General features: G+C 41.6%; 1 pseudogene; it reads left to right on the forward strand.

Moving 5' to 3' along the window:
• The first annotated feature begins 7,604 nt into the window (after positions 1–7,604).
• LOC105103605 (small ribosomal subunit protein uS13-like) lies at positions 7,605–8,079 on the forward strand (annotated as a pseudogene).
• The last annotated feature ends 3,785 nt before the right edge of the window (positions 8,080–11,864 follow it).

Genomic DNA, 11,864 nt, shown 5'->3' on the forward strand with positions numbered 1-11,864 from the left:
CTGACAGCTGGGGCTGGCTAACGTCCTGCTGCGGGGGAGGGGCTGTCCTGGGCACCATGGGCTCACCTCTACGCACTAGATGGAATTGTCATGGAAACCAAAACTGTCTCTAGACATTGCCAAGTGCCCCTGGGGGACAAAAATTATCCCTGATTGAGAGCCACTCTTCAAACACCAGCTCACTTTCAATAGGAAAAAAACTATATAACACTGCACAGCTCCCCGGAAGCAAGTGGCATACAGTGGGGCCAGGTGAGGGTGACAGCATGGGTTTGGAAATCTGCCTTCTGAGGATTTACAGTTTCCTCATCTGTAAAAAGCACATCGTAAAACCTGCTTTTGCAGGTAACTGAAAGGTGATATATGTGAAGGACTAACAAAATGTCTGGAGCATATTAGCTATTTAAAAAGGAGTAGCTGTTTTATTGTCAATGAAACAGTTAAACCTCACTTTCAGCCTCCAGATCATCTTTAGGTTTCGTCTTAAAGTCCACCATCATTGAGAAGTAAAGAAGGTATGAAATGTGAGGCTGAATTTAGATTAATCCTGGGATAGTCACTAGACTTAATTTTCTACCTAAGTTTACTTCATCCCTAAGAGAAAGCTGGCCCTTGCCCCCGTGGTGGAACAAGTTTTAGGGCCAGGAGAGTCACTGACAATAGTTTCAAGCATGCCACTGAAGTATCTTCTCCAAGCAGGAGGGCGATCCCCCGACATGATCCGGCAAGTGCTAGCAACCAGTGGTCCAAGGAAGAGCAAAGGGTCACAGCGACTGGCTTGGAAAGGAAAGAAGGTTCTCTACAACGAGGAATGGGTGTGGGTGATTCTTATGAGTCCAGGATGAAAGGGGGTTAGCTCTCAGATCTGCTACCATGAGTAACAGGACCTGGAGTGAGGGATCAGTTGACTAGGTCCAGCAAGGTCAGGTCTTGAAAGAACAGGCAGTGACCAGAATTAAAAGCTTGAAGGTGGGGACAGAAGAAGCAGTCAAGCTTTAAACAGGAACATGTTGGCACCGCCGTCCCCCCAGATGACAGTAACGTTAGTTCCTATAACTTCGTAGGTATGATGTCAAAATTCTCCCTTTTGGGTATTTACCTGCAATAAGGAAGAGCATGGGGCAGGGGGGGAGGGCTGTGGCAATCTGTCTTTGCAGTTGGAAGTTTAGTCTAAGGCAACGTCTGAGAGCGTGGGGAGGGCAGAGCTAGGTGACTGATCTTGAACCTGTGACTGAACAGCAAGCTCACAATTTTGACTTACATCATAACTCACATGATTATTACATTAGAAACTCCTTTATTCTTTTTCCTCCTGACCCTCTCAAACCCAACGTGTAGGCTTTGTTCTTTCCCTCCTCCTGCAGGAGAGCCTGGGCAAGTTTTACAACACACATGCATACATTCTGATAACTACATGTTGCCCTTTGGTTTCGTCCCTAAAACAGTGAGAGTTGAATAAAAAATCTGCTGCAATCTCATATCAACATTCCAAATGTGATTCCAGGTTCAACTCAAGACTCCTGCCAGCAGGAAGCAACAGAAATGCTTCTGGAGCTCTTGCTAAGGGAAGTATCTGAAAATTCCTCTGTAACAGCAATGAGAAGAAGGGGGTGAAGGGACAGGAGTACAGAAATGTCTTTCTTAACTGGAGTCAAGTTGTATCTGCCTGGCTACGGCTTTAAAGCTGCCTCTCGCATGGGCACCACTGCGTGTTTCTGCAGAACCCTCACTGCCGTGGTCTGTCATCTGCCACTCCTGTCTCAGTGACACAATCCCCACTGGCCCTGTTTACCACTCTTAGGACCCTGGTTCTCTGTGGTTCTCCCCTTCACAGGTTCCTCTTCTGGGGGTTCCATTTCCCTCCAAGAAGCCCTCTTGGAAGAGTCCTTGCAAGATGATTCTGGACCCCTGGCAAGCTGGCTCTCCCCAACCACCACCAGTCCCTGGGAAAAAAACACCTACAGTCCATGACTGCAGGGAAGGCAGTCGGGTCCCGAAGCTCAGATTCTACACTGTGGCCACAGCCCGCTCTGCCCTTTTGATTTCTTACACAGAGTCAAACCATAGCCTCTCATGCCTCCAATGCAGAGGATGCACAAAAGCTCTGCACGTGGCTTCCCTGAAGCCCCTCTGACTACCCTTGAGGTGAGGGAAAAGCACACAGGAGTGAAATTCTCCCATCTTTAGCCACTCTCTCCTCTACAGGGTTAACCAACATAAGTCACAAACACATGAGGAGACAAAGGTCACGTATCTAGGAATGTGTGGAGCATTCAGGCCTGGAACGCAGCCAACACTGGGAGGAAATATCCTCACGTCCTCATCTTGCCTAATGCAAGAGCCAGGTATAAGACTGTTGAGGTGGGCAGGTGCGCCTGGGGCTCCCAACTGACTCCTGAGTGCTGCCAGAGGAGGGGTTGGAAGAAAATGAGGGTGAGAGAGAGCCGACCCCCGCTGGGGTTCCAGGCCCCGGCTGCCTGGCGGGATGAGTCTCTTGTCACCCATAGCTTAGCCTGGCTTTCGGCAGAAAAGTCACTGGGAGACTCATAAGCTTACTGTCAAATCACAGAAGCACAAGCAGGGGGAACACTGCAGTGTCACAGCTGCCAGTATGGCCCCTGACGGGCAGGCTCTCACCCCCCTGGAAAAGAGACCACCTAAGCCTTTTATCCAGGCTTCCCACTTAACATTCGGAAGGCTAGAGTCCCCTCCAGCCGGGGCTGGGGGAACAAGATACTGCCTCAGAGGTTCTCTAACACTTCGAAATCACATTACATCTCTTAAAGAGAACTTTTAACAGACTGCCTCCAACAGAGGAAGAACACAGTGGGATTTGGCGGACAGTCTGATTGTTAAGAGAAGATCCATGCAGCAGATGCTACAGACAAAACCCCCACCAGAGAAAGACTCAGAATCCAAAGAAGCTAATAGGAGTTGGAGTCATGCCTTGAGAAACAAAATGAAAACCTAGTAACTGACAGTAATTTTTTTCTGGTGCCACCAGATCTCAGCTGGAACAGAAACAAACCAACTGTCCTTATTGCAAACAATGAAAATATTTTGTGCTATAAGATAGAATCACAGCCCTGCTCACTGGAGAAAAGTTCTCTCAACAAGATGCGAGTAGGCTGCAGAGCTTTCGAGAAAAATTAATTTCTCGAGCGACATGGTTATTTGTCAGGTTCCCTAGAAAGATAAACAGCAGCATCCTCCCCTACCCTCAACAAATGTTGGGAAGATGTGAAAAAAACGTGAGCACCTATCTGTGCCATCTCTCCTGGACTGGCCCCCAGCCCCCACCCAGAGCCTTTGACGGTGTTCTGAACTGAGCCTGGGGTTTATCTAACCAAAATCCAGGGCTGCACTTGACAGGAGGATTCAGAGAGGAACCTAGAAACTCTACCTGTGTACAGGTGGACTTTTAGAGATAGAAATGGCTTTTAAGTGACTCGAAGAGAAGAGTGCATCAGAGGAAAAACCGATGTTTCTAGAGAAGCATTAATTAACCAGTGGAGGAAGCATCCAAGAAGGACCCTCTTAGGAAAGCCCCAGTCCTGAAGAGGCTTCATTTTCATGAAACAATACAAAGTCCAGATCAGCTGAAATTTCAACCCCCAAATGTATTAATTGTAAGCTGTTGCATTGTAACAAATTGTAAGTTACAATATTCTTATGCATCCTTTCTGAGGGCATCTTAACCCTTCGGTTCCAATCCCATAAGCTGGTTCAGAGCAGGCTAACTATACAAGAAAAAAAGGACTGTCCACTTGATCCTGTTTTTTTTTTTCTAGACCCCATGAAGACAGAAAGTGTTCCCCTAAACTAGAATGCATGATTCCTAGGGACTCCTGTACCCCAGAGACAGTCATGACCTTGGGGTTGTGCAAGAGCAGGAATGAGTATGAGAAGGAACAAGAACGAATATGATCACTCTGTAGATTACTCAAGGCAACTTGTACAGCCCAAGGAACTTAAGTTGCCTTTATTCAAAGCCATACTATTAAAACCCCAATGTGCCATTTCCACTGATCCCTGATTTTCCTGTAAATTAACAGACTTCAATTATATCAGTTCATTTACAGCTCCTTGGGGCCATCCCTCTCCAACGTTTTGGAAGAATACAACACCCTTTAAAACCTCCTGGAAAATGCAGAAACTTAAGCCATGTAATATCAAAATACACACAGTCTCATTAATGGCAGAAAGAATGCCAGTACCATAAAAAGGGCTGGGTAATACACAGGCAATTCTGATGGCTCAATACATTCAATTGTGCTGCTGGTTAAAATTATTTGGGAATCCCAGAGAGTTCTCTTCAGCCTTCTACCTCTGGAATCCATAAAGTTGATTCCTTGGCCCCTTTTCCCAATTACAATTGTATCACTCTGCTCTTATTCAAATAACCACATGCTACGTGTGGTCGCAGCCTCTCTCAGACCAAGCGCTTGTGTATCTTTGAGGGTGACACACTTGCGGGCGATGACTGGTGGCCCAGCACAGACGGACAGGAAACCGTGTGCCTTCCACAGCACGCTGCTCATCTATTTGACTATAGACAGTGAAGCACAGAGGGTATGTTTGGGGGCAAAGAAATTCGGGTCTCTTAAAAATCCAAAATCCTTCGAGCCCTTGGTGCTATGACCCTTAACTAGTAAGTCTCCACCTTCTAGCTCTGCTCCTCCAATAAGCAACATGACACACCGCCTTGCTTTATGCCCCCAATTCGTAATAAGTTTGAAATCTATCGAAGAGAAATCTCCCCAGCTGGTATTTTTCCCTCTGAAGGAGAAGAAAGTTCTCCAATTGTGGCCTAGAGATGGGCCCACTTGTTAGAAGCAGCTGCCCAGAACGTTCCCGTCATTTTCCTAAATCTGTATCCAGCGGAAAAACTTCCTTAACACAAACCAGCCCAGGGCAGAGGTCCCTGGGGCTAAGCAACGGGTGCTAAACACAGGCCACTTGTTGCAGCTGTTCCTTGTGTCCTTACCAAAAGCAGCCCAGGGCATGAGAACGGCCTATTTTTCTTTCAAATACTCCTTATTGAAGAGTATTTTCTGTATGCGCTTCTTGTAACATCCTGACTTGCCTTAAGCAATGTGTAACTACCCACGTGTGTGTATGTGAGCATTTTGCATTTTACCCTAAAAAGACAAACGACATTTCTTCTTATTTTTTTATGTTTTGAAAATCACTCTCTGGGCCTTTACTGACAGTGCTGGCCAGAAGGGAGGTTAGACAGAGGGTCTGAGTCAGCATGTGTTTGTTTTTGGTTTTGTTCTTCACTGTTTTTAAATGGTGGTAAAATGCATGTAACAACAAAATTCCCACCTTAATCATCTTTAAGTGCACAGCTCACAGGTATTAAAAACAGTCACATGATTGTGCAATTATCATCACTAGCCATCCCTGTAACTCTCTGCATCTTGTGCAACTTAATGTGTGCTATGTGTGGTAAAACATAGGGTCACTTGGACAGCATGTTCACTGAGGCAGCTGGTAACTTCCACTATATATATTTTTTTATATATATATATGCTTGAGTATTAAGAAAATACTCTTGCCAACATGTGATCAAAACCATTACTCAAGAATGAAATGTAATGTGGAATTATCAGTTCAGATTAATTTGATATGTTGTTCTCTTGACTTTTTTGTGCTTAATTCAGATTTCTAATCCACCTAATATAAGTTCCAACTAAAATATGATACCCCGTTTTGACTTCAGAAGACCTTTAGTAAGTGAATTTATATTTTACTCATTACAAAAGCACTTTATTTGAAAAATAGGCGCACAGTCACATGAGAGATATGTTTCTTGAAACTACAAACAGTGTCGCCTGTGCAGTTGAGAACCCTTGAGATTCAGCACAAGTTTAGCTCTAGAAAGTATGCTCATTGGAATTCTGAGTCAGGAAAGTCTTTGAAGAGGAGATAGTAACAGAGTAAGCATCAGGGTATTTGTATCAAAAGAGAAAAGAGAATTCATTGCAGGAGGTAAGAGGGAGAGCTGAGTCTGATTGACCTCATGTAAGAGTTGCTTACAACAAAATTCAATTACAATTGCAACAAACTCTTAGAACTGAAGAGCATTCAAGAGTCATTGAAATAGGGCTGTCCCAAGAGTTGAGACTGGCCACTTCTCAATGTCATCACTGTCACTGTCACATGGTCATACCTACCTTCAGGGTCTTTCTTTAACAGTTAAGTGATCAGGTTAAATCAAAGAAGATAAGAATTTTTACTTGGCAAATCACAATATTACTCATAACTGCATCAAGACACAGGACTATTTTAAATCAGAGCTGACTCTCTTTTCACATAAGCCCCATGGAAGAACGAGTTGTAGCCACAGCTACCATCATGCTCAACGGTGAAAGACAAAGCTTTTCCTCTACGACCAGAACAAGACCGCGACACCTGTTTTTGCCATTTCTATACAACACAGTACTGGAAGTCTTGCCAGGGTAAGTAGACAAGGAAAGTTAACAAAAGACATCCAAATTGGAAAGAAAGATGAAAAATGTCTCTGGCTGCAGAAACATGATCTTATATACAGAAAACCCTAAAGACTGCATTAAAAAAAAAAACTTAGAAATAAATTCTGCAATTGCAGGATACAAAATGAAAATACAGTAACACTGAACAATCTGAAAAGGAAATTTTAAAAATTCCATTTAAAAAACAAAACACTTGGGAATAAACTTAGCCAAGGTCAAAGACATACACTGAAACTGCAAAACGCTGTTGGAAGAAATTGAAAACAATAGTGGAAAGACATCCTGTGTTCACAGATTAGAATATTTAATAATTTTAAGATGTCAATACTAACCACAATGATCTAGATTTAATGCAATCCCTATCAAAATTTCAATGGCATTTTTTGCTTAAATAGAAAAATCCATTCTGAAATTAATATGGAATTTCAAAAGACTCCTAAATAGCCAAAGCAATCTTGAAAAAGAATTAAGTTAATGATTCATGTTTCCTGATTTCAAAACTTATTACAAAGCTACAGTAATCAAAATAGTACATTACTGCATGAAGAAAGACATACAGACCAGTGGAATCAAATGGAGAGGCCAGAAATAAATGTTTAAATATGTAGTAAAATTACTTTTGACAAGGATGCCAAAACCACTCAATGGGAAAAGGGTAGTCTCTTCAACAAATGGTGCTAGGAAAACCTGATATCCACATGCAAAAGAATAAAGCTGAAGCCTTATCTTACACCATATGAAAAATTAACTCAAAATGGATCAAAGACGTACATGTAAGACCTCAATGAAAAAAGTCTTTAAAGAAAACATGGGGAAAAACTTCATTACAATGGACTTGGCAATAATTTCTTTGATATAACACTAAAAGCAAAGGCAACAAAAGTAAAAATAGCTAAACTGAACTACATCAAAATTAAAATCTTCTATGCATCAAAGAACACAATCACCAAAGTGAAAAGACAACCTACAGAATGGGGAACAGTATTTGTAATCGTATATATGATGAGTGGTTAGTATCCAGATACAGGAAAAAACTCTTAAAACTCAACAACAAAAAAATAAATACCCCAATTTTTTAAAATGGACAAAGGGGCCACTGCAGCCATTATGTCTCTAGTAATCCCTGAGAAGCTCCAGCACGTTTTGCAAGAACTCAACACCAGCATCTATGCGTGGCGGAAAACTGCCTTCACTATCACTGCAATTAAGGGTATGGAGCAAAGATATGCTTATGTGGTGCTGGGGAAAGCAGACACTGACCTCACCAAGAGGGCAGGAGAGCTCACTGAGGATGAGGTAGAACATGTGGTCAACATAATGCAGAGACCACGCCAGTACAAGATCCCAGGCTGGTTCTTAAAGAGAGAAGGATGTGAAAGATGAAATATACAGCCAGGTTCTGGTCAATGGTCTGGACCACAAGTTCCAAGAAGACCTGGAATGACTGAAGAAGATTCTAGCCCACAGAGGGCTGTGCCACTTCTGGGGACTTCGTGTCCGAGGTCAGCATACCAAGACCACAGGCCACCATGGGTATGTCCAAGAAGAAAGACATTTGTGGGCATTGTCTGTTAATAAATAGTTTATACAGTTTAAAAAAATGGACAAAAGGCTTGGACATTTCTCCAAAGAAGATATGCAAATGGCCAATAAGCACATAAAAAGATGCTCAACATCACTACTCATAGGGAAACGCAAATCAAAATTACAGTGAAATACCACTTCATACCCATGAGGATGGCTACTATCAAGAAAAAATACAACAAGTGTTGACAAGGACATGGAGAAACTGGAACCCTTGTGTACTGCTGGTGAGGATGGAAAACGGTATAGCTGCTATGGAAAACAACATAGCAACTTCTCAAAAAAAAAAAAAGAAAAAAGAAAACATAGAACTACCATGTGATCTAGCAATTCTACTCGTGGATTTACATTCAAAAGAATGGAAAGCAGTGTCCTGAAGAGATATCTGTATACCCATATTCAGAGCAGTATTGTTTATTACAATCAAGAGGGAGAAGCAACCTAAGTGTCTATCAGTGGATGAAAGGATAAACAAATATGGTGTATACATATAATGGAATACTGTTCAGCCTTAAAAAGGAAAACAAATTCTGACACATTCTGTGACATGGATGAACGGTGAGGACATTTTGCTAAGTGAGATAAATTAGTCACAAAAAGGCATAAATGTGTTATGATTCCCTGTATATGAGGTATCTAGAGTACTCAAATTTATCGAAACAAAGTAGAATGGTTGTTGCCAGGAGATGGTGGGGAGTTACTGTTCAAAACATGTAGAATTTCAGGTTTGCAAAATGAAAATATTCTGGAGATTGTACAACAATGTGAATTTACTTAACACAACTTACTGAATTGCAAGCTAAAGTATGGTTAAGACAGTAAATTTTGTTTTATGTATTTTACCCCAATTAATTTTTCAAAATGCGTAATAGCAGAGGTGCAAAAAACTTCAAGAGCCTAGCCCAAGGGCTTCTTTTGTGCCTCACTGATTCTCAATTCCTTCAAATACTTGCCTAACTCCTTGTTTGCTCCAAGAGAACTTATCTGATGAATCTCAGTCTCCAATAATATTTTCTACTTCAGTATTATACATGGTACCTAAGAATTCTGAATAATGTCCATCCCAATCCAATGTTCTGTTATCAGAGTTTTTCCATTTCATCTTCAGATACTTTCACACCCTATGAGCACTTCTGTGCCAATCTATAAAACCATGAGATTCCAAGGAGATAAGATTAAGGAAAGAGTTTTTACTAAGCTCACCAAAAAGTTAAAAAAATAACAATAATAACAAAACACTTCTTATTAAGACATTCTGGTTAAATGAACAACTAATTGGAAATTCTTCAACTATTAACAAGACCTCGACTTCACAACATTTTGGTTTTTTGAGGCACACTTCAAGCCCCATAATCTATTATGATTATGAAATGACCTATTTCCTTCCTCCCCACAAAACTGGACTGCTATTTCCAGTTTTGGTAATGTAAGCTCTACAAAACTACATTTTCTTTTCGGTTATAAATTTTGCCTTTAAAATCACCGTATTCTCTACCCCACCCACAAGCATTTCATGAAGTGTCTTACATACAGATACTGCTTGATTTATGAAGTCAGTGCCTAGCCAGTTTTCCCTCACCCACTCGTCATGAGAACTATTCCAACTCTCTCAGATCCCTCTTCAAATTTCACCTGTTTAATGAAGCCATTCCAAGAAGGCAGTGAATTGGACACTGGGGACATAACAACGGAAATTGAAAGAAACTGCCGGCCACGTCACTTTAGTATAAATCATTTATCCTCCACCGGGTACGTTTTACCCTTGCAATTTCTCAGGCTTACCTTGATTGTCGGCTCGCAAAGCTCAAATTATGTTTCTATCTGCATTTCTTCATCTGCACCTGGATAACTGATATCACGGTATCATCCACTTACCTTCGCTTACTGTAAAGATTTCCTTATTCGCCTACTTCTGTGGACACCTTGTGCTTGTATATTCAACATCACCTGGAAATACTAAATACGGGCAACTTGGAGAACAGGGAGGAAGGGACTCAATGAGGAATTTTAGTTTTACTGACTTTAATTATGAACAAGTCATTGATTGATTGTAGGTCTCAATTTCTTCATTTACTTAAAATAATATAAGAGGGATCTTTAAGTTTTTGCTTCTACATTTCTAAGAGTACATTGAAGCTACCATTAAAGGGAGTTCAAGGTACATTGATTTAAGTCAGATAAAAATTTCTATCTCCCTTACAGTTTAGAGACAGCCAGTCTAAGGTTAGTGGGATGGTCCTGCCATGCTCACCAGATGACTTCTATCCTGAGCCTAAGCTGTCTTCTCAGGCTGCCAGCCTTAGGTCTGTATCCCAGCCGGACGGAAGCAGCAAAGGCAAAAGGCGGGACATATCCATTCCTCTTATGATCATGATCTGGAAGTAAGTCTTTGGCTCACATCACACTGGCCAGAACTTAATCACATGGCCATGAAAACAAAGATGGGAGATGGGGTCTCTACCAGGGTGCCCAGCCGAATGAAACTCAGGTGCTCTTCTGTTAGTTTAGTAGATCATACATGTTTCCGTACTGACTAGAATGCTAAGAACTCTGAAGAATCTGAGACTTTATTGCCATTTGCAAGATGATCAGTTTACCTGGCGCAGACTCATAGATGCTGGAAAAAGAAATGGGTCTTTTGGGTCGGGAACAACGGTTCATCACTCATAGCAGTGCAAGTAGCATGTGCATAACAGTATTTCCATCAGGTTACCTTGACCTCCCAAGTCCCACAGGGGTAACGTGATGGGTCTGGATGATTCAAGCACACATAGCTGGTCACATTATGGGAGTAGAATTTTGAATTTAGGGAACCCAAGTCATTTACAATGGCAGTAACACGCTTGCCTTTTGCTCTGGAGAGGGTCACATTCTCTGTCTCCCAAGATTGTTCACTATAGAAACATCATTAAAAATATAGTCCAGGTATCACAGGATGTACAGAAATGAAAGAGACTCATGGAGAGTTATCTCCTAACACAGGATACGGTTAAGAAAGACACAGGATGCTATCACTAATGATGCTGAGACAACAGTAAGAACCAGGACTTTTCCAGGGAAACCAGGGCACAGGTTCATCATAACATCAGTGGACACCTAGCAGTCTCTGCCACATATTCTAATTCTGTAGTAACTGCCATATGAAGTAATATGAAGGCCACCAGTTCTTTAGGGACCAAGACATATGTGAAGAGAACAGTGCCCAATGTCAATATTTTCAATTTTCACAACTAGTTCCTTAAATCTCATACATCTTGTGTTAAGATCTTAAATTTACTTTATGTGATGTGTAACTTCAACAGTAATTTAGTGCGAGGGCTCTAGACCAGGGCACCAGGCACCTGAGATCTAGGGTCAGAGTTTCTATTACTTTGACACTTAGCATCTTTTAACCTCAATTTATTTATTCTGTATAATGAATTACTCATGCTTTTTATGTCCATCTCAAGTTGTACTTGACCTCAGCCACTATCATGGTCTAGTAAGCTCAGGTGAAGGTCATGTAGAGGTCACTGGATAACCTTCTGGCTAATGTGTCAGCAGTTCCACTAACACTCGGAGCACTCCTTGCCTCCTTTAGAAGATATTTCTTGTGTGTGCCAAAGAAATAATAAATGTTCTTTCTCTTAAATGTGTTAAGTTTGGGTTCAATTTTTTAAATAAATTCAATAGGAGCTAGATGATTTAATTATACCTTTTTTTTCAGTTAGGTTTACCTAGATCCTAACTTTCCTCTCATCTACCAAGTTCAGTGGCTGTCCTGGAAGTGTAGAGTGAGTCTGA

The sequence above is a fragment of the Camelus dromedarius genome, chromosome 28 (genome assembly GCF_036321535.1).
Source record: "Camelus dromedarius isolate mCamDro1 chromosome 28, mCamDro1.pat, whole genome shotgun sequence".
Classification (NCBI taxonomy): Eukaryota; Metazoa; Chordata; class Mammalia; order Artiodactyla; family Camelidae; genus Camelus; species Camelus dromedarius.